The following is a 22,537-nucleotide window of genomic DNA, read 5'->3' on the forward strand; positions in this document are numbered from 1 at the left end:
AACGCCCATCCCTAACCCACACACATCTCTGACCCTCTCACACACACCCCGACCCCCTCCCTCCACCACACATCTCTGACCCTCTCACACACACCCCGATCCCCCCTCCCCTCACATCTCTGACCCTCTCACACACACCCCGATCCCCCCTCCCCTCCACACACATCTCGATCCCCCCTCCCCTCCACACACATCCCGATCCCCCCTCCCCTCCACACACATCTCTGACCCTCTCACACACCCCCCGATCCCCCCTCCACTCCACACACATCTCTGACCCTCTCACACACCCCGATCCCCCCTCCCCTCCACACACATCTCTGACCCTCTCACACACACCCCGATCCCCCCTCCCCTCCCACACATCTCTGACCCTCTCACACACACCCCGATCCCCCCTCCCCTCCACACACATCTCTGACCCTCTCACACACACCCCGATCCCCCCTCCCCTCCACACACATCTCTGACCCTCTCACACACACCCCGATCCCCCCTCCCCTCCACACACATCTCTGACCCTCTCACACACACACCCCGATCCCCCCTCCCCTCACATCCCGATCCCCCCCTCCCCTCCACACACATCTCTGACCCTCTCACACACACCCCGATCCCCCTCCCACTCCACACACATCTCTGACCCTCTCAACACACCCCGATCCCCCCTCCCCTCCACACACATCTCTGACCCCTCTCACACACACCCCGATCCCCCCTCCCCTCCACACACATCTCTGACCCTCTCACACACACCCCGCTCCCCCCTCCCCTCCACACACATCTCTGACCCTCTCACACACACCCCGATCCCCCCTCCCCTCCACACACATCTCTGACCCTCTCACACACACCCCGATCCCCCCTCCCCTCCACACACATCCCGATCCCCCCTCCCCTCCACACACATCTCTGACCCTCTCACACACACCCCGATCCCCCCTCCCCTCCACACACATCTCTGACCCTCTCACACACACCCCGATCCCCCCTCCACTCCACACACATCTCTGACCCTCTCACACACACCCCGATCCCCCCCTCCCCTCCACACACATCTCTGACCCTCTCACACACACCCCGATCCCCCCTCCCCTCCACACACATCTCTGACCCTCTCACACACACCCCGATCCCCCCTCCCCTCCACACACATCTCTGACCCTCTCACACACACCCCGATCCCCCCCCTCCCCTCCACACACATCTCTGACCCTCTCACACACACCCCGATCCCCCCTCCCCTCCCCCACACACATCTCTGACCCTCTCACACACACCCCGATCCTCCCCTCCCCTCCACACACATCTCTGACCCTCTCACACACACCCCGATCCTCCCCTCCCCTCCACACACATCTCTGACCCTCTCACACACACCCCGATCCTCCCCTCCCCTCCACACACATCTCTGACCCTCTCACACACACCCCGATCCCCCCTCCCCTCCACACACATCTCTGACCCTCTCACACACACCCCGATCCCCCCTCCCCTCCACACACATCTCTGACCCTCTCACACACACCCCGATCCCCCCTCCCTTTCCCCTCCGAGCACATCTCTGGACCCCCACACCCCGATTCCCCCCTCGGAGCACATCTCTGGCCTCCCCTCCCAACAAACTCATTCCTCGCCTCCTGATCCCTGGTTGTAGGCAGCTGAGTGCTCCACACCTTTCAGCATTCAGGGCTGCAGCTGCACAGAAGCTTCTTGGTCACCCACGACGCTTGTTGCTTCCTGCAATGCCAGGCCGGGTCTGCCCACGCGCTCCTGGGATTGCTGGCTCTGGTTAGCTTAATGCTGCGATAGGTTAGGGTGCGCCTGCTATGGACAGGCCTCACCGGCAGCAGCAGCCAATCACTGCAACATCAGAGCACAGGTCCCGCCCACCAAGCCCAAACAAAAACGTGATTGGCAGGAAGAAACGCCCAATTACAAGCAACCCGCGAATCGAAAAAAAGCCCGCGAATGACTGGAAAAAAAAGCCCAATCACGCGGGAAATAAGCGAGGTTGGCAACCCTTCTCCGGGGCTGAGCTCTACTGCAGTCGCTTAAGAATCATCATTCTGCGACTGCTGGTGGAGCTGCTGCTGCAGATGAGTCATCATTCTGCGACTGCTGGAGGGACTGTGCAGCAAAGCAAAAAGCGACAACCTTGAGGGTCAGGTGGCCAGCCCAGATCTAACGCAACCGCACAAATGTGGGATTTATTTTCCTCCAGAATGGAAAAGAAATAGCCCTGCTGAGTGAAATAGCCCGATCTGCCAACAATCGGGTCGATCCAGTAAGGCCGCGGTAGAAACAGTGCGGCAGTGTCAGGCGCACCCTTCCTCCCCGCACGCACAGTTCTCTAGACCTAGCGCCTGATACTCTCTTCTAATTGCATGCAAATGCATGCCGAGGCTGTGAAGCGATAGGGAAGGGTTATGCCCGCGCAACCCATTTTACTGTATAGGCGCTGAGTGCCTATACAGTAACCTGGGTGCGCTGGTACCTGTCATTTCAAATGACATTTGAAATGACAGGCACCAGGAAGTGTAAAAAAGTGTAAAAAACAGAAAACCAAAAATATGTTTACCGCCTCCCCCTAGTACAGTGATGGCTAACCTATGACACGCGTGTCAGAGGTGACACGCCGAGCCGTTTTTGCTGACACGCCTAGCGTTTCGGGACTATCGATTTTTTTTTTTTATTGGCTGTGCCGAGCCTTTTTTTTTTTTTTCCGGCTGCGCCAACCCTTTAAAATTAGTTTTTTAGTATCCCTCCAGCCCCCCCCCCATGCCCCCGGGCGCAGGGAGGCGCAGCGACAGGCAGGGCCGTGGTGAGGCTCACTTCACCACAGCCCAAAGACAAAGATCGTGTTGAACGCGCTGATGCTCCTCCTCCTTCCTGCCTGTGCGGCCCCGGAAGTAAACGTTGCCGGAGCCGCGTGGGCAGGAAGGAGGAGAAGCATCGGCGCGTGCAGAAGAGGAGCATCGCTTGCGCTTATGGGCCGCCGCAAATCTCAAATCGCAGCGGCCCGAGAAGAGGAAGAAGCCCGGTAGCAGGGCCGCTGCAGAGCCCATCCTGCGCGACCCGCGAAGAGGAGGCCCAGAGGTGAGAGAGAGGCTGAGGGTCTGTGTGTGTGCGCGCGTGTATGACATGAGTTGAGAGATTGTGTGTGAGAGTGAGGACCTGAATGTTTGCAGAGACTGTATGTGCTTGAGCAAGACAGCATGTGGGAGTGAGAGAGAGCCTGTGTGTGTGAGAGTTAGACAGCATGTGCCAGTGAGAGCCTGTGTGTGTGAGAGAGAGAGCATGTGACAGTGAGAGCCTGTGCTTGAGCAAGACAGCATGTGGGAGTGAGAGAGAGCCTGTGTGTGTGAGAGTTAGACAGCATGTGCCAGTGAGAGCCTGTGTGTGTGTGAGAGAGAGCATGTGACAGTGAGAGCCTGTGCTTGAGCAAGACAGCATGTGGGAGTGAGAGAGAGCCTGTGTGTGTGAGAGTTAGACAGCATGTGCCAGTGAGAGCCTGTGTGTGTGTGAGAGAGAGCATGTGACAGTGAGAGCCTGTGCTTGAGCAAGACAGCATGTGGGAGTGAGAGAGAGCCTGTGTGTGTGAGAGTTAGACAGCATGTGCCAGTGAGAGCCTGTGTGTGTGTGAGAGAGAGAGAGAGAAATGCATGTGAGAATGAGAACCTGACTGTGTGTTTGAGGGAAGAAGATGGAGAGAAAAGAAACAGAAAAAAAGACAATATAAAAGGAATTGGCAAAAAAAAAATAAGAAAGGGAAGGTGGAAAAAATAAGAAAGGGAAGGTGGGAAAAAAAAGCCTGTGACCAATCAATTAGAAAACTAAGATCAGACAGCAAAGGTTAAAAAAAAATATATATTTTTAGTGATTGGCACATGTAATCTTTGGGAATGTGCAAGAATAGTAACATCCCCAATAGTCATGTGGCAGCAGTGACAGTGGCAGCAGAGGAATGAGAGAGGTTCCGAGGTTGCTGGCAAAAGAGAGGGGGGTCTGCCTTTAGTGTGTGCATGTGAATGAATGGGACTCTGCCTGGGGGTGTATGTGTGTGAATGCATAGGTGCCTGCCTGGGGGTCTGTGTGTGTGAGAATGAATTGGTGCCTGCCTGGGGGTCTGTGTGTGTGACAATGAATTGGTGCCTGCCTGGAGGATGGAGCGGGAGTGGTGTGAAAATGAATGGGAGCCTGCCTGGGTTTGTGTGTATGTGAGGGAGCCAGTGAGTGTGAGAGCATGAGTGTGTATGAGAAAATCCAGGGGAGTAAGAGTTTGTGTGGGAGGGGGGGTGGAGGGGGAGAGAGTGTTTTAATTGAAGATTTAGCTGACGAAATTCAGCAACAAAAAAGTCACTAAGCAGGCAAGGTAAAGAATTATTTGTTTTTGCTTTATTAATAAATACAGTACATATATGAAAATTATAACTTGTTATTAATTAGAGCTACAAATATCACAATTATGGATTTTTCTAGAAGTGACACACCACCTGAGTTATGCTCGGCTTTTTTATGAATTTTGACACACTGAGCTCAAAAGGTTGGCCATCACTGCCCTAGTAGGTGTTAGTGTAGTAAAAAACATTGATTACCTGCCCTGGTCCTGTCCGGTCTCCGGTCCAGCCCCTGTCCGGTCTCCTGCAGCCCCGTCCGGTCCCCTCCTCCCGAAGCAAAAAAAAAAAAACGAAAAAGTAGCAAGGCCCTTCTCCCTTCCTCCCGATTTCGCACGGGCGTCCATCCAGGCAGAGGGAGCCGGTGACTGCCGTGACCAGTCAGAAACAAGCGTGATTTATGTTTGCTTAGTCAAACCCATATCAAACGAGTAGTACGTGACTGCCGTGACGTCACGACACACGGGCATTCATTCCGGCGGGGGCCGTGCGTTTCCGGCGAATGGCCGTGCGATTTTGGCGCTCATGGCATGAGCGCCAAAATCGCACGGGCATTCATTCCGGCGGGGGCTGTTCGGTCATCCAGGCAGAGGGAGCCGGCGGTCGTCGGCTTCCTCTGCCTGGATGAATGGCCGTGCGATTTTGGCGCTCATGGCATGAGCGCCAAAATCGCACGGGCATTCATTCCAGGAGGTGGAACTTCAACCTCACACTCCAAAACATTCCACCACCCCCCAAACTGGAAATCAATATATTCAAATCTAATTCCCTCCAACTCTGCTTAATCTATGCCCCCCCTGGCCTTCTCGAAAAAAATCCCTCCCCACTCATAGAATACATCTCTAGACACATAAACAATACCAAACCTGCCATAATTCTGGGAGACCTGAATATTCATGTAGACCGCGACCCCCTTTCCCCCTCTTGTGAAGCTATCTTGACAGCTATGACAGCACTCGGTTTCAAACAAAATGTCTCAGAACCCACACACAAGGCGGGGCATACACTCGACCTCATCTTTACCAACTCCTCAATCCAAACCGACCAACCCAGATGCACACCCATCCCCTGGTCAGACCACTTCCGAATAGACACACGATGCACAATCAAAGACACCCCCCCCCCCTCGCAACCCAAAAAAACAATAACATTTCGCAAACAAGGCAAGACTGAAGACATCCTTGAGGCCCTTTCAAAAGAACTCCCCAACATGGACCTCACTGACGCAAACACAGCCACAGCCTCATGGTTTCAAATCACCACAAACATAGCAGATAGACTCTGCCCATCCCACACCAAAGAAATCAAAGCAAACAAAAATAACAAGAAACCATGGTACACAAATGAACTCAAAACCATGAAACTCGACCTTCGTAAAATAGAAAAAACCTGGCGGAGGAATCAAACACCCACCATCCTAGCACAGTTTCGCGCCCTACTACACACCTACCGAAAAGCCACCGAAAAAGCAAAGAAAGACTTCTATGCCGCAAGAATCCACCAGTTCCAGTTCAACCCACAAGCCCTCTTCCAATACGTAACCAGCCTCATCACAGCACCGGACAGACACAACCCTGACTACGACGATGAAACAAAATGCGGAAAATTAGCATCATACTTCAACACTAAGGTACAGACCATTATGTCTCGTTTCTCACCTCACCCCAATCTCCCCAACTTAACAACTCCCAGCAATACTCCCAATGACCTCGATAATCCCATCACACCCATACAAACCTCAAACACCACCCTCTCAAATTTCGAAAACACATCTGCACTAGAAATTGAAAACACTATCAAAAAACTCAGACCCGCCTATCATCCCTCAGACAATCTGCCCACCACAACACTAATCTCAAACCCTACATCAATTGCCAAACACATCGCAAATGTCCTGAATAAATCTATCTCACTGGGCCAGGTCCCAACCGAACTTAAGCAAGCCATTATAAAACCCATCCTCAAAAAACCAGACTTAGACACCACTGATCCAGCCAACTATCGCCCAGTGTCAAACCTCCCGTTCCTCTCCAAAATACTCGAAAAAATAATTAATAGACAACTCACAGAATACATAGAAGACCACAATATTCTCTCATCCTCTCAGTTTGGTTTCCGTAAACACCATAGCACAGAAACCCTACTTATTTCACTCTCGGAAACCATACTCAAAGCCCTTGACAAAGGACAGCCCCACATACTCGCACTTCTAGATATATCGGCGGCATTCGACACAGTTAACCATAACATACTCATTAAACGTCTCAAGGAAATTGGCATCACGGACAACGCCCTTCTTTGGTTGCAGTCTTACCTACACGACAGGAGCTATAGAGTAAAAATTGGCCGCAATGAATCCAAACCGGTCAAGCTGTCACAAGGGGTACCACAAGGCTCATCCCTCTCCTCAACCCTTTTCAACATATACCTCATACCCTTCTGCATACTGCTCTCCAATCTGGGCATCCAGCACTTCATATATGCTGACGACGTCCAGATACTCATACCTATAACAGACTCAATCACTAACGCAATGAAAACTTGGAAATCTGCTTTGTCTGAAATAAACAAATTACTCACTGACAACTTTCTGGCACTCAACACCAACAAAACCGAACTACTCACCCTCTCTCCCCCCAACATCCCCACACTCAGCCTTTCCTCCCCCTCGCCACCAGGCTGCCCTCCCACCCAATTTGTCCGCAGCCTAGGCATATGGATAGACAACCACTTTAACCTCAAAAAATTCATATCTAACACTATAAAGAGCGGATTCTTCAAACTCCACACATTGAAGAGAATCAAACCACTTTTACACACTTCTGACTTCCGAACAGTGCTGCAGGCCATGATCCTATCCAAACTGGACTACTGCAACACTATCCTACTAGGCCTCCCAAAAAACACCCTTCAACCATTACAGCTCCTACAGAATGCGGCCGCCCGCATTCTCACAAATACTCACCGTCATGACCACATCACCCCAGTTCTTCAATCCCTACACTGGCTCCCAGTAAACTCCAGGATAATCTATAAATCCCTCACCCTCATACACAAAGCCATTCACAACCAAAACATGCACTGGTTCCCTGAACATCTCCAACTCCACAACACAACCAGACCAACTAGAAAACAGCACCAAGCCAAACTCTTGACACCCTCCCCTAAATTCATCAAACATGCCACGATCAGAGAAAGATCATTCATTATAGCAGGCACTTCCCACTGGAACAAATTGCCACCCCTCCTACGCCAGGAACCTTGCCATAAAAAATTCAAACAGAATCTGAAAACCTGGCTCTTCAAATTAGCATACCCCGACTAACCAACCTCGCCCAAAGATACATACCCGACCCTCTTACCCCTCCTGACTGACACGCCTCTACTAAGCTTAGCGACCTCCCCTCATCCCCGCACCCCCCTACCTCCCTACTCCCCTCCCTTCCACCCTCCTCCCTTTCCCTTCCTTCCACCTCCTCCCCTCTCGTCCCAACCTTCCCAACGTCCTTCTACCTTTCCATAACCGCCCATATACCCTATTGTCTTGTAAATTGTTGCCTTTGTGAATAGTTAATGAACATATTCTCTTTTACTCTCCTTAAGAGTTTACCTCTTAACCACCTGTATCAAGTTGAATTAGTTGTCATAATGTTTATATATTCTAACTTATTGTAAAGCTAAATATTCTCTATGTTTATCTATCCTAAATCATTGTAAAGCCTGTTGCTACGTTGCGTTGCATTGTAAACCGGGGTGATGTTTTTAACGTGCCCCGGTATATAAAAAACTATTAAATAAATAAATAAATAAATAAAATTCCGGCGGGGGCTGTGCGGTCATCCAGGCAGAGGGAGCCAGCGGTCGGCTTAATGCTCCCTCTGCCTGGATGAATGGCCGTGCGATTTTGGCGAAATCGGGAGGAAGTCGAGAAGGGAGGCCGTGCGATTTTGGCAAAATCGGGAGGAAGGGAGAAGGGAGAAGGCCGTGCGATTTCGGGAGGCCGTGCGATTTTGGCGAAATCAGGAGGAAGGGAGAAGGGACTACTCATTTTTGGTTTTTTTTTGCTTCGGGAGGAGGGGACCGGACGGGGCTGCAGGAGACCGGACTGGGGCTACACCGGAGACCGGACGAGCTGCACCGGAGACCGAATGGGACCAGGGCAGGTAAGCAATGTTTTTTACACTACACTAACGCCTACTAGGGGGAGGCGGTAAACTAACACGTTAAGGCCGCGGCAAAACAGCGGGTTACTGAGGAGATAGTATCAGCGCCCGTTGCAGTATCGGAGGGGAATAGCTAATTCCTTCGTTATACAGCTTTTTCGTTCATTTACATGCTGGGTGCGGAAAGGGTTATGCGTCTGTTTTAGGAAGCGCTAAGGACGCGTGAAACTGGAGACTGTATCGCTGGATCGCCTTACTCGTCTGTATTGTGCGCTCCCAGCACGTTACAGACGGGAAATCTTCAACCGCACGTTACTGTATCGACCCGAATGTGTGCAGTACTGTGGGGCCATATAATGTTTGCAGGTGAGCTAGGAGGAACCTCCCTCTCCTCCTCTAGCTGTGTCGGAGGAATATTTATGCCAAAGAAAATATACATAAAGGAATTAGAAATTGTCTGATTAGGGTGACAGCAGCGGGACTGGATCAGGCTGGCATAAGCTAAGGCCCAAGCCTTCCTGTATCCGTGGGAGCGAGCTCCCTGTTGCTTCTTCTACCACCCTTGCCCAAATGGTTGTCTCCCATTGTAGTGGCTTTCAGTAGCGCCGTAACCCAACTTCATGGCAGCTCTGATACTGCCACCTGTGCTCCCCGAACCACATTTGAGATTGTGGGAATTGGCAAGAACACTCCAGGAGCTGGGAAAGGGTGAGGGGTTGGGAGATAGAGGAAGTTAAATTTTCTGGGGCTGGAGGGGGAGTGAATGCATGGCTGAAGTCTTACGCAGGGCATCTCATACCCTTGCACTGGTCCTACAGCCCCAAACCTTTCCTTGCAGTAAATAAAAACCTTGACAAGCATTTTCCCCTAAATAAGAACATAAGTTGCCAAACTGGGTCAGACAGAGGGTCCATCAAGCCCAACATCCTGTTTCCAACAGTGGCCAATCAAGATTACAATACCCAAACATTAAAAAGATCCCATGTTACTAATGCCAGTAATAAGCAGTGGCTATTTCCTAAATTAACATGATTAAGAGTGGTTTATGAACTTATCCAGGAACTTATCCAAATCTTTTTTTTAAACCCAGCTAAGCTAACTGCTTTAACCACATCCTCTGGCAATACATTTAAGAGCTTAATTGTTCATTGAGTGACAAATTATTTTCTGATTTGTTTTAAATGTGCTAGTTGCTAATTTCTAGTCCTTCTATTATCTGAAAGTAGACAAGACGATTCGACTGCAGGAGGTCGTTCCAGACCCCGCTGGACTTTTGGCAAGTCTTGTGGGGGTCAGGAGGCCCCCCCAAGCTGGCTAAAAGTCCCTGGGGGTCCAGCGGGGGTCCGGGAGCGATCTCCTATGCTCCTGATCTCGGGGGACAAAAACAAAATGGCGCCGGCGCTACCTTTGACCTGTCATATTACAAGGCAAAGGTAGCGCCGGCGCCATTTCTACAAGCACCGGAGGTCCGAAAGTAAAAGATCATACCGGGACCCTTCCTCTGGACCCCAGGTAATTTAAGGCATTTTGGGGGGGTTCGGGAGGGTGGAGGATTTGTTTTAAAGGGTCGGGTGGGTTTTAGGGTTGTTTTAGTGTGCCGGTTTTCCCGCCCTCCCCCCCACTGGACCCAGGTAATTTAAGGCATTTTGGGGGGGGTTCGGGAAGGTGGGGGATTTATTTTAAAGGGTCGGGGTGGGTTTTAGGGATGTTTTAGTGTGCCGGTTTTCGATTTACACGATTTTCACGATATTTAAAAAACCCAAACTGCGACGATCCGATTCCCTCCCCCTCCCAGCCGAAATCGATTGTTAAGACGATCGATCACACGATTCACATCTCTATTGCACACAGATTCAAGGTGTGGTCTCACCATGGAGCATTATGACATTTTCCATTATATTCACCATTCCCTTCTTAATAATTCTTAAGATTGTTTGCTTTTTGCATTGTATGCTTTTGACTGCCACAGTATACTGAGTTGACAATTTCAATGTATTATTCACTATAATGCCCAGGTTTTTTTTCCTGCGTGGTAACTCCTAATATGGAACCTAACATTGTGTAACTATAGCATGGGTTATTTTTCCCTCTATGCATCACCTTGCACTTATCCACATTAAATTTCTACTACCATACAAACAATCAATCTTCCCGTCTCGCATGGTCCTCCTGCATTTTATCACAATCTGCATGAGATTTAACTACTCTGAATAATTTTGTGTCATCTGCAAATTTGTTCACCTTGCTTGTCGTATCCCTTTCTAGATCATCTATCTTCTATATAAATAAAAATGTTAAATAGTTTGTACGTCGTTGCTAATTTCGCCAACCGCTTAACCGAATGCATTCAAATTTGCACACAACATTCACTTCCCATACGGGAAGGATCTTATACACTTACATTACATATAGGTCACACCTGTGACAGGTAATACAAGTTTAAAAATTGCTTACACAAACCAGCGACATCTGGTGGCCGTCGGAGCAAGCGCAACCTCTTACACCTTTCACACACACTCACACACCATACCCCACCCCCACACAGGGCTATTGTCTTTCATTCACACTCCCTCATAATACACAGAAATCCACACTCATCGCACCACACACCCCCACCCACACACCTGCCAATGTCACTTACTTCACCCACCCTCCCAAAACACACCAAAACACGGATTCCTGGCTGCTACATTGGGAAGCCACGTATTTCACACACCCTCCGAATTTAAATTAAACTACCCTCTTCCACCCACCCACTCACTGCACTCCGATCACACACTACACCTGATACAAGTCCGTGCTTCTCCGCCGGCACCACAGGAATGGTCCGGGACACATCGCATTCAGTAGGGCCGTCAGATGCCAGCAACCAAAATGGCGCCGGCGGACCTTGCCCTTACTATGCTATACGGAGACAACAATGACGTCGGTACACCATGTGACATAGTGTAACCATGTTACATAGTTACATACATACATACATACATGTTACATAGTGTACACCATGTGACATAGTGTAACTTTCTGAGATTAGAGACTGTTACAATAGTAAGGGCAAGAGCCCGTCGGCGCCATATCCTCAGCGGACATTTGCCCTTACTAGGTCAGGAATCCTGACGCACCACTTTCACCGGTGAAGTTTTGCGACATGGCAGCCGGCGGAACAAACCCTAGCACACCCCCTCGCCACTGGCTGGCAGTTTACACAGGTAGCCGGGGAGGAGCACGGTGGGGGACCGTTCTCATTTTCCGCCACGCGTTTTCCACTGAGTGGGGGGGGGGGGCACTCATTCTCCGAGAGGGGGGCTATAGCTTGGGTTGCTCTATTTCGCCGGGATGGGGGGGGGGGCCAGGAAGGTGTGCTTGCATATTTAAAATATTCTTTGCTGGTGCTGTTCATTTGGGGTAAAAAAAAAAAAACCAAACACACAAACTGTAACCTTTACTGCTCTGTTCTGTTTTTTTTCAACTTAGCCAGTCTCAGCCACAGCAACGCGTGGCAGGGTTCAGCTAGTTAGAAATAAAATAATGAATCTGAAGGGGCTGTGTAAGTGCCGGTGATGGCTGCACTGAGGGAAGTGCTGAGGAACCATAGCAACGGGTATCCAGGGAAGCCGTTACCTTAGCAACAGAGCCCTGGTCCCCTGCTCCCTGGAACCAAGTGTAAAAGAAGGGGACAAATTACAGCCAAGTTGCTATTTTGTTTGGGAAATTGGTAGAATTGGGAATGCATTGGGATTGGTTGATGGGTTTCCTTTTTACCAGTCTCTTGAACCAAGGGTTGTTTGTGGGTTTTTTAAAGATTTCTGTTAATGACAAATCTATCCCAAGTAGGCACTTTTTCTATTTATGACCTCAGCAATATTCCTTTAGCTTTCTCTGCAGGACATTTGGTCAGTGAGGGGGGCTGAGCTGGGAAAGGTGACAGAGAGAGAGCGTGCGCTGCTGAGCTCTGTTATTTAGGCCTTTATACTGTGTAAAACACCTAAAAAAACATTTTAAGAAACACTAAGAGTGACTGAGAGGGATTATTACTGATTATTTGCCTGCCAAAGGTAGGGAAAGTGCTTTAGTGAGATTAAAAGTAACACAGCTGAACGCGGATGTTTCTCAGCTTTCATAGCTCGATGTCATATACTTGGATTTCAGCAAAGCTTTTGATACGGTTCCGCACAGGAGACTGGTGAATAAAACGAGAAGCTTGGGAGTGAGTACCGAGGTGGTGACCTGGATTGCAAATTGGTTGACGGACAGAAGACAATGTGTGATGGTAAATGGAACCTTCTCTGAAGAGAGAGCGGTTTTAAGTGGTGTACTGCAAGGATCGGTGTTGGGACCGGTCCTGTTCAATATCTTTGTGAGCGACATTGCGGACGGGATAGAAGGTAAGGTTTGTCTTTTTGCAGATGACACTAAGATCTGCAACAGAGTGGACACCCCGGAAGAAGTGGAGAGAATGAGACGGGATCTAAGGAAACTGGAAGAGTGGTCGAAGATATGGCAGCTGAGATTCAATGCCAAGAAGTGCAAAGTCATGCATATGGGGAGTGGAAATCCGAATGAACTGTATTCGATGGGGGGGGGAAAGGCTGATGTGCACGGAGCAGGAGAGAGACCTTGGGGTGATAGTGTCTAATGATATGAAGTCTACGAAACAATGCGACAAGGCGATAGCAAAAGCCAGAAGAATGCTGGGCTGCATAGAGAGAGGAATATCGAGTAAGAAAAGGGAAGTGATTATTCCCTTGTACAGGTCCTTGGTGAGGCCTCACCTGGAGTACTGTGTTCAGTTCTGGAGACCGTATCTACAAAAAGACAAAGACAAGATGGAAGCGGTACAGAGAAGGGCGACCAGGAAGGTGGAGGATCTTCATCGGATGACGTACGAGGAGAGATTGAAGAATCTAAATATGTACACCCTGGAGGAAAGGAGGAGCAGAGGTGATATGATACAGACTTTCAGATACTTGAAAGGTTTTAATGATCCAAAGGCAACGACAAACCTTTACCATAAGAAAAAAATCAGCAGAACCAGGGGTCACGATTTGAAGCTCCAGGGAGGAAGATTCAGAACCAATGTCAGGAAGTATTTCTTCACGGAGAGGGTGGTGGATGCCTGGAATGCCCTTCCGGAGGAAGTGGTGAAGACCAGAACTGTGAAGGACTTCAAAGGGGCGTGGGATAAACACTGTGGATCCATAAAGTCAAGAGGCCGCCAATGAAGAGTAGGTGACTCGCCAGAATGATGGCTACTGCCTGGGGACAATACCCTACTGCCTGGAGACAATACCCTTATTCAATAAACATACACATGGTTACTGTGACTCCAACATCGCTCTAAGCTTCAACAGCAAGAGGAAATGTGGAAAAAAGGATTTGCACTCACAAAGACGGGAGTAGCTGGCTTGTTACGGCGGTTACTACCCCAAACCAAATAACCAAATTACTACCTCCACCTTCCTCTATTCCTGATGCATTTCAACTAGCTTGATCACTCCATTCTTATACTTCACTTTCAATGCATATCCAGCATAGTTCTCTGCTTCAACGGCAGGGGAGAAGAAAAAAGGGTTCGCACTCACAAAGCAGGGAGTAGCTGGCTTGTTACGGCGGTTACTACCCCAAACCAAATGTGCCTGATACTTCACTTTCGATGCATATCCAGCATAGCTCCCTGCTTCAACGGCAGGGGAGAAGATAAACAACCAATAAGGGCTGTATAACATAATCTGGGTAAAAACAAATGGACATGGGTGTAGCTTGCTTATTGCGGCGGTTACTGCCCCTACTACCTCTAACTAATCAAGCTAGATATTTCACTTGGATGCAGCTCCATCACCGCTCTCTGCATTAATGGTGGGGGTGCAAGGGAAATAGAACCAAGAGCTAAGAGAAACAGATAAGTATGAGAGAAAAAAATGTGTGAAGCTTGCTGGGCAGACTGGATGGGCCATTTGGTCTTCTTCTGCCGTCATTTCTATGTTTCTATGTTTCTATGAAAGAAACTGGTGATGCTGATTGTGTGAAATCATAATTACACTGAAGTTAAAGCCCAATTAGAAGCAGACAAATATTGCTGCTTATATATATTCTGCTGTGCACCTGAAGATAAATAAGGGCGACTGCTGCTGACTTCCAAAGGGAAATTAAAAGCACTTTTGGCAGAAGGGCAATAGGATTTTCATTTTGGGCTTCAAGACTTCTTATTTTCAAAACCTCATTTCCATTTAAATACAGTTATCTGAGAACTGTTTAAGGAGAGAGTGACTGAATGGGTGTAAGGATCTCGTGTGTTATATCACTAATTTAAAGGGGGTCTGATCTGACAACACATTCATTTATTTTTTATTCACCTTTCCTAGTTGTAGACAGGGAACTGAATCAGCCTTTTATTTTGATGCTAGGAACATTAAAGAAAGTAAAAAAAAAAAATTAACGGCTGAGGGAGACAGGATCTGTTATTGATTTCTTAAAGTTAGAATAGTGGGAAATTGTTCCAGAGACGACGTGGTCAAGCTCCAGCGACGACGTGGTCAAGCATAAATCCAGAAAGAACTGTAGCCTTTAAAACATTTCATTCAGATTGGGGTCCCACAAGGCTCTGCTCTTTCCGCTATGTTGTTTAACATTTACTTGGCCCCAATAGCTAAACTTTTAGCCATCATTACTGATGGCTTCAAGTTATATGCCGATGACATACAATTTTATGTCAAAGTAAAGAAGTCATGGCAGGAAACAGTAGACTCTCTCTCATTATGTTTAGACACAATTAACCGTTGGCTGAAACATAATAAATTACTTCTCAATATCAACAAGACGACCATGTTGTTAATCCACCGATCTCTATCCAGTCCTATTCAGAATTCTTTGTCCATCAATAATGTTTCATATTCTCTTTTGTCTCCGATCAAGAGTTTAGGTTTCCTTCTTGACTCTAATTTATCCTTCAAACCTCAAATTAGAACACTTATCAAATCTGGTTTTTTTAAATTACGTTTACTTGTTGGATTGCGCCATTTGCTCTACGAGAAGGATTTTTTGACTGTCGTTCGTGCACTCATATTCCCGCATATTGACTATTGTAATGGACTTTACATTGGATTACCAAAATTCCAAATTCATTCAATTCAGCTACTTTTAAACTCAGCTGCTCGGTTGGTCTCTAATTTAAAACGCTTCGAGAGAATTTCACCTGTGCTCTGTCATCTCAATTGGTTACCTGTTCATGATCGGATTTCTTTCAAGATTGGCTTAATTGTCTTTAAACTTTGTAATTCTAACTCTTCACATTGGTTTAATGCCTTGCTGAGAATATATAAACCAGTAAGATGTCTGAGATCTTCTCAATCAAATAATCTTGAAGTTCCATCCATTCGTCAAGCTCGTCTATTTAGCACCAGAGAGACCTCTTTTTCTATTGCGGCACCCTCTCATTGGAATTCAATCCCTATAGAATTAAGAACTATGGAAGATGTTAAGAAATTTAAACTTTCTTATAAAGAATTTCTTCTTACCCGTGCGTTTGGGTTATAATGTATTTCATTGGTTCTCATTATGCTTCTGAGTTTTTTGATCACTGTATTGAAGTGAAAATGTTTATCTTATAATTAGTTGTGATTTTATTGTTTTATTATCTTATATTATTATTTATAAAGTCCGTTTGTTTTGTGTTGTTAAATTTTGTGTTTATTATGTATGTTTATTTTGTATATCGCTTAGGCCCCTGTGTTAAGCGATTAATAAATTTTTTAAATGAAATGAAATGAAATCTTTGTCAAAACCAGCGTACACAAGTCATCGTGGGAGTCAAAGGTGAGTGCACCAACGAATACGCGTGTGAAAGTATTAAAGACTTTTTAAAAAACCACATTTAAATAGTTAATAGTGCAGTAAATAGTTGATAAGATAGACAGAATGTGAAATACAGTTATAGTTATCTGAAATGTTTGGAATGTTTTAAAACCTGGTACCAAGGTTAAAATCTATTTATTTGGGTCATAATTCATGTTTATATTTGTTTTCCCAGTAAACCATATTCTTTATTGCCAGTTTAATAAATTTAACTTTAATGATACCAAGGGTCAAAATAATTAATTTTTCTTTTATTGGTGAAACTTTGCTGAGGAAAATTATAAACTGTTAACTTATAACAACTTTAATTAATCAAGGAAACCCCAAAGCCTGAACCACACAGCTCCCTATGTGACCGTGCATAAAAAACAGTTTATAATTTCTGAAGTGGTTCACATGTGCATTAAAAGAGATGCAGGATACTAATCCCCCAAAGAAAGCTTAAATCTATGCAGTTTATTTAAGCCCAGAGGTTGGATATTATAAATGCCCTTATTCCTGAGACACCTTTTAAAGGAGCCACAGAAATGATGCATCACATCCCACAAAGATCCAGTGCTCTCCAGGAGTGTGCAGGACATTTATAAGCGTAGGCTGCAGTCTGGACTCTGCCCTCGTCCCCCCTCCCTGAGGGAACTAGCAGTGCACAGAACGTAACACTTATTTTACCTTATATCTGTGATCCAATCAGCCCAGGAACTCACCCTCATTTGTCTTAGAATAGAGATTTATTGTAAGGCATTACGGTGCCAGAGCAAATACTAACAACTTAGCAATCTTAGGGACTTTAGCAAAGAATGCTGCAATTAAAAAGTTTACCAAGGACACAGAGGACAACATAGACAGTGTATATCTTATGAATAATAGTCTTTATTACTTGTGCGCACAAGGAAGCCAGTAAAAGACTGACTTGCCTTGTGCTTGAATTAGTCATTCTTAAATAGCGTTTTCTGCAATAATTAAAACAACACTCCTTTGATTTAGGGTCACAAGGTTACGAGAAACATTTGTTTAAACATTTGCTCACTTTTAACATTTTCTCAGCGCCCTGGGAAGCTTCATCAACCTTGATTTTATAACTCTTCATTGTTTTCCCTAAGACTACAAAGCGATACATGTGTCTTTTCTTTTATCTAAGTGTGAGACAGCTTCAGAGACAGTTTCAACAACAGCAGTGCCCTTAATTTACAAGCAAGCAGTGCCCCCTGGACCTCAGATGATGCATCTGTATTGGACAGATGGCCCCAATATATTTTTTTATTATCGCAGTCGCTCCTTTTTGTCCAGGGGCACGCTGCTTGCCTTAAAAATTAGTTATACTTTCACTATAGTGCATAATCTGCTAAGATCTTCATCCGGAGATGCTTTCCGTGGTACTGCAAGTGTTGTAGAGACAAGTATTTTAGGAATGCTTTTCTTACATAACATAACAATGCATTGAACACATAATATAAGAAGGAACACTATAAAAAGCATCAATATTCTTTTACCCCAAAGTCCTAACATGCTGCCCAAGCCAAAAACATCCCAGGAGGGGTTATCTGTATCAGTATAGGGAGAAAGGTGGGTCAACAGATTATCTATAGCTTGCATGTGATTCCTAATACTACCATCATTATTAATATAAGAACAACAAGAAGAATTGATAAACTGGCAAACACCTCCCTTATCAGCTAGTAACATATCTGAAGCCAATTGATTATCTAAAACTACTTCTTTAAGAGATTTAATTTCTTGTTGCATTAGTCCCATAATTTTCATTGTCTCATTCATAGTGACTTCCACAGTGGCAGAAAGATTCTTTAATGCACTTTCAAGTTCAAAAACACCTAAACCAGGAAAAATAGTCCTCAAAATACGATGAAAGTATCACAGTCCATCTGGAAATCGAGTAGGTGACCTGCGCCTTTTCTTAGGGGCAAATCAGTTCTGTTAAAAGAAGACACTGGTATAATGTATCCAAAGGAAAACTGGGCAGTAGTATTGAAGGAAATAGTCTTTACTGCTCCCCACGGTGCAAAGAACCATAGTCCTGAAGTCATTCACTTTTACCTCAGAGGTGGTGAAGTAAATTTGTGATATGTTCCTTCCAGTTACAACAGGAAGGCCCAGCACAGAGCAGCCTTGCTCTTCAATATAAGCCTTGGCAAACAGAAGCATGGGTAAAGGGGTGTACTCATCATGAATATAGTTCCCAGTACACCTGAAGTTGCATCCATAACCAGGACAGGTTCCTTGAATCCTTTTTCAGCTTCCATAGGGCACAGCTGGCGTATTGCATAGACTGACTGGCTGCTCTTGCTGTGGTCACAATGAGGTAGAGTCCTGTTAAAGCATGGAGGATGCTTATAGTCCACGCAGTATGAAGGATGCGCCCCGAGGAGAACCGCCATCTTGTTGTAAACCTTATATAGGTGAGCAGTCATGTTTAGTTCATGGTCAAAACATTCATGCACAAAGTTCCATCGTGCGGACAGACAGACGATATTTCACCACACAATAGTAAACCTTTTGTAGGTGACGGCCATCATATCGGTGCCATTTGCCCAGAGAAGCAAAAGCAGGGTCCTGTCTGTCCCAGTAGCCTCGTGAGAGAGTTCTATGTCCCGGAGCTTCCTGCTGTTGTAGTACTGTTGGCTCTTTTATGTACCCAAGTAGGGTGTCCTTCCAATTTTACTGCAGAATGTGAGGTTAAAAATACCTGATAAAGTCCTCTCCACCTGGGAGCCAAGGAGTTCTTTCGCTGAAAAATCTTCAAAAACCCCCCAAAGTCCCCTGGTTTTCACACTCTCAGTGTCTACTCACTCTCAGTGTACACTGGAGGAAAAGATACTCGCACCTTCTGCCAGTGTGAAGTCAAAACTTTCTGCAACATAAACAAATAATGGTTAAGACATACCTCCTGTGAAAATATAAGAGCAGTGGAGGGTTTTAGCATTAGACCAATAGCCATTGGTCGTCCAGTGACCATCTCTAGTGGGGTAAGTCCTGTCTTGGAATGGGGTGATTGATGCCTACAAAGCCATTAGAGCTAAAGGGAGAGCTTGTAGCCAGGTGAAGTGCGCTGCAGCCATGATAATGCCCAGCTTAGTTTTTAGCCTGCCATTGAAGTTTTCTATAAGGGCAGAGGCTTGAGGTCTGTAAGGTGTGTGAAACCTGAGAGAGATTCCTAATGCATTACTTAATGATACAACGATGGCATTCACAAAGTGTTTCCTCTGAACACGATCAATAGATTCTGGGATTCCATATCTTGGAATAAACTCTTTCAGTAAAATCTTAGCTACAGAGATTGCATCTGCCTTTATTTCTGGAAAAGCTTCCTCTTTATCCTGAGACGCTGCAAAACATTGTTAGTCCATACTTGTAAGTTTGGCATTGGGGTAATTCAATAAAGTCAACCTGGATCTGCAAGAGAGGGCCCAGGGGGTGCTTTTAGGTGTGCAGGAGTGACAATCGGGCCCTTGGAGACCTTGTACAAATCACATTGCATACACTGAGAACATATGGTAATAGTCAGAGCCCTGTAACCCCCACCAGTGGTGAAAGAACAGGCCTGTTAGTGCGGTAGGAGCTGCATGAGATGCCTGGTGAAGGGAGAGTAGGATATGGGGCAGTATGTGCCGGGGGGGGGCCATTACTTCGCTATTTGGGCTGAACCATATCTGATCTTGTCCCTGATTGTGGATTGTGGCCCCTCCTTTTTTCTTTTTCCCCCACAATTTCCAGTCATCTTTATCCTGTGCCTGCCACTGTATCAAATTTTTAATAGTAAAATCTTTGTTTTCCTTAGTAAAAGGCATCTTGCAACTCCTACTGTACTGTTGCCAGCCCGAGAGGCAATAAGATAGCTTCCAGCAAAGCTTTTAACAAAGGACCACTCCCAATCATTCCCCCATCCGCTGCCAAAAACTCTCTCACCTTCCACAAGGCCCCACAAGTGAGACACAATCCCCCTCCCCCCACCGGACACACACACACAGCACATTCAATCTGTAGCGAGCCTGCACTATCATGAAAAGTAAACTGCGTCAGCGTTAGAGAGAGGGATATCTTTTAAGCCTTCCCGGGGTTGTAATTCACATTCCATTAACATTGCACAATCATGGTCTGGAACATCTAAATCAATTATTTCTGGTCATAAGGTAACAGGGGTGAGAGCAGGACAGAGATGATATTCCTTGATTGTAAAAGGAGTTCATACTTTATCATGCGTTCCGGAAACAAAAACATAATATCTTATTTTAATTGACACATTTGAAATTTACCTTTTAATACTTTAAGAACTAATGAATGCAGAAAACATTTTTCTACTCCAATATGGCTTATGCAAAACTGGGTTAGACAATACAAAAGAACATTAACAAAGTAAGGTATCTTAAGCTTCTGGGATAACTGTCAGTGCTATAAACTATAAATGTTGTAAGTCATGGTTAATTCTGAATCCTTATTTTTGTGTGATTGACTCTAATTACAGACACCACATTACCATGCTATAGTTAATTCTTCTAATGCTACCTTAAGTTAGGAGTTTATTAAATCTCCACCTCCTTTTCTATTTTCTATAATGACAAATATTAAGAAACATTTTTAACCTGGTCACAAAGAAAAAGTGTCTGTAAGTTTGGAATCCACATGCTGGTAGATGAAAATATATGTATGTATAGAGTGGGAAGCAGTGAAAACTGTCAGGGGAACTAGAGCATCTTGTACAAGATTCATCTATAAATCAAAAATCTCTGCCTATTAGGGGTTAAAACAATTAAAAATCCTTGGTACATGTGTTTGCAATTAAAAGATAGCTGCTGCATATATCACAATCCTTAATTCATAATTTGAAATCCCAAACGTACCAGAGAAATGTTTTAGGGGTTAAATTGTTACGCTGAGAAGTAGCCACTGTCCATCCCATAAATCAATCGTATAACTTAAATCAACAAGAACCAAACTAGGTGCTTTCAATACAAAATGCAATATATCTCCTATGCCTATTGTATGGTCTTTTTAAGTTTATTGTTTACAAACTCAATAGCTTATTAACTTTTAACTATATGTTAGCCAGCCAGAGGAGGCTGATGAAACCAATCTTTCTGAAAGAATTGTACTAAATTAAAGTACTTACTGTGACCTTTCAAGTGCTGGAATTGCCATAATAATTGTAATGCATTACAGCAGAAATCAGACATAAATAAAAAACCAGATTGCAAACTTCATTTTCCCTTTTTTATGTTCCTTCTCATCCTGCCAGCAGGGCAATAGTTTTGTTTTGGGTTGGTTTTTTTTTCCTCAGTACACATTTATTAACACAGATAAATAATTCACAATCACTTTTAATAAGTTCTCCTTAAGTAAAAATAGTCTGCAATGGGCGTTTCCAAAGTAGATAAAAAGAAATAGTGCATTTGACCAAAAAGAAATCTTTCAAACCAATCTACCATAGCAGAGACTTTGAAGTTTGGTTAATAGGCAGCAACACTTGCATAACACTTTTCCTAATAGATATATAGGCAGTTCATAAAAATAGCCTGCATCATAAGGCACTGTTTCCCTGTATGCGAGCTGTAGCTAATGCAGAGATTAAAACAAATCATCTAATAGAAAAAAAACAAAACCTCTAGGTTATTACAGTGCTCGGTAAAAATGATTTGTAAGGGACCCTTGGTTCTGGTATTTCTTTGCTGGGTAAATCTCCCATTCATTCCATTTTTTTTCTTTCTTTTCTTCTTTCTTTCCTCTCTCTGGCTCGACCCCCTCCTCTCTCCTGTAATTATCTCTGCCGTTAACCTTAACTGCCATCAAGTTCTAAACTTCAACACCAGTAAGTGCATTCTTCAGTAATCAAATCAGTATTTTAACTTTTTGAGTAAGGAAAAGCAATGTCTTACAATTCCATAGTACAGAGCAGAAAGACAAATGGGAAAGAACTTTCTTATTGCAGAAGAAACTTTAGTATTTCTCATCTATTTAATTGGTAAAACACTTTCCTAATATAAACTCAGAAAGCTCAGAAAGTAAAAAGAAATCACTCTCTCATTTCAGAACTCTGCAAACATCTGCTCTGTTCAAAGAGAAAGGCACGCAATCCTCTTGTATCACAAATACTCCATGTGTGCAAGTGTTCCCAAG

General features: G+C 45.4%; 1 protein-coding gene across 8 annotated transcripts in view; it reads right to left on the minus strand.

The window, feature by feature from the left end:
• LOC115083627 (zinc finger protein 585A-like) overlaps nucleotides 1–22,537 on the minus strand; it is a 738,796-nt gene that overhangs the window by 212,752 nt on the left and 503,507 nt on the right. For 2 of the 8 annotated variants that reach the window (XM_029587557.1, XM_029587556.1), the window contains exon 1: nucleotides 1,677–1,800. The exons of the other annotated variants lie outside the window; for them this stretch is intronic. The gene's annotated coding sequence lies outside the window, so the exon portion shown is untranslated. Of the gene's footprint in view, nucleotides 1–1,676; nucleotides 1,801–22,537 lie in introns of those variants that run through there. 8 annotated transcript variants of the gene reach the window in all.

This window comes from Rhinatrema bivittatum, chromosome 2, assembly GCF_901001135.1.
Source record: "Rhinatrema bivittatum chromosome 2, aRhiBiv1.1, whole genome shotgun sequence".
In the NCBI taxonomy this organism is placed as follows: Eukaryota; Metazoa; Chordata; class Amphibia; order Gymnophiona; family Rhinatrematidae; genus Rhinatrema; species Rhinatrema bivittatum.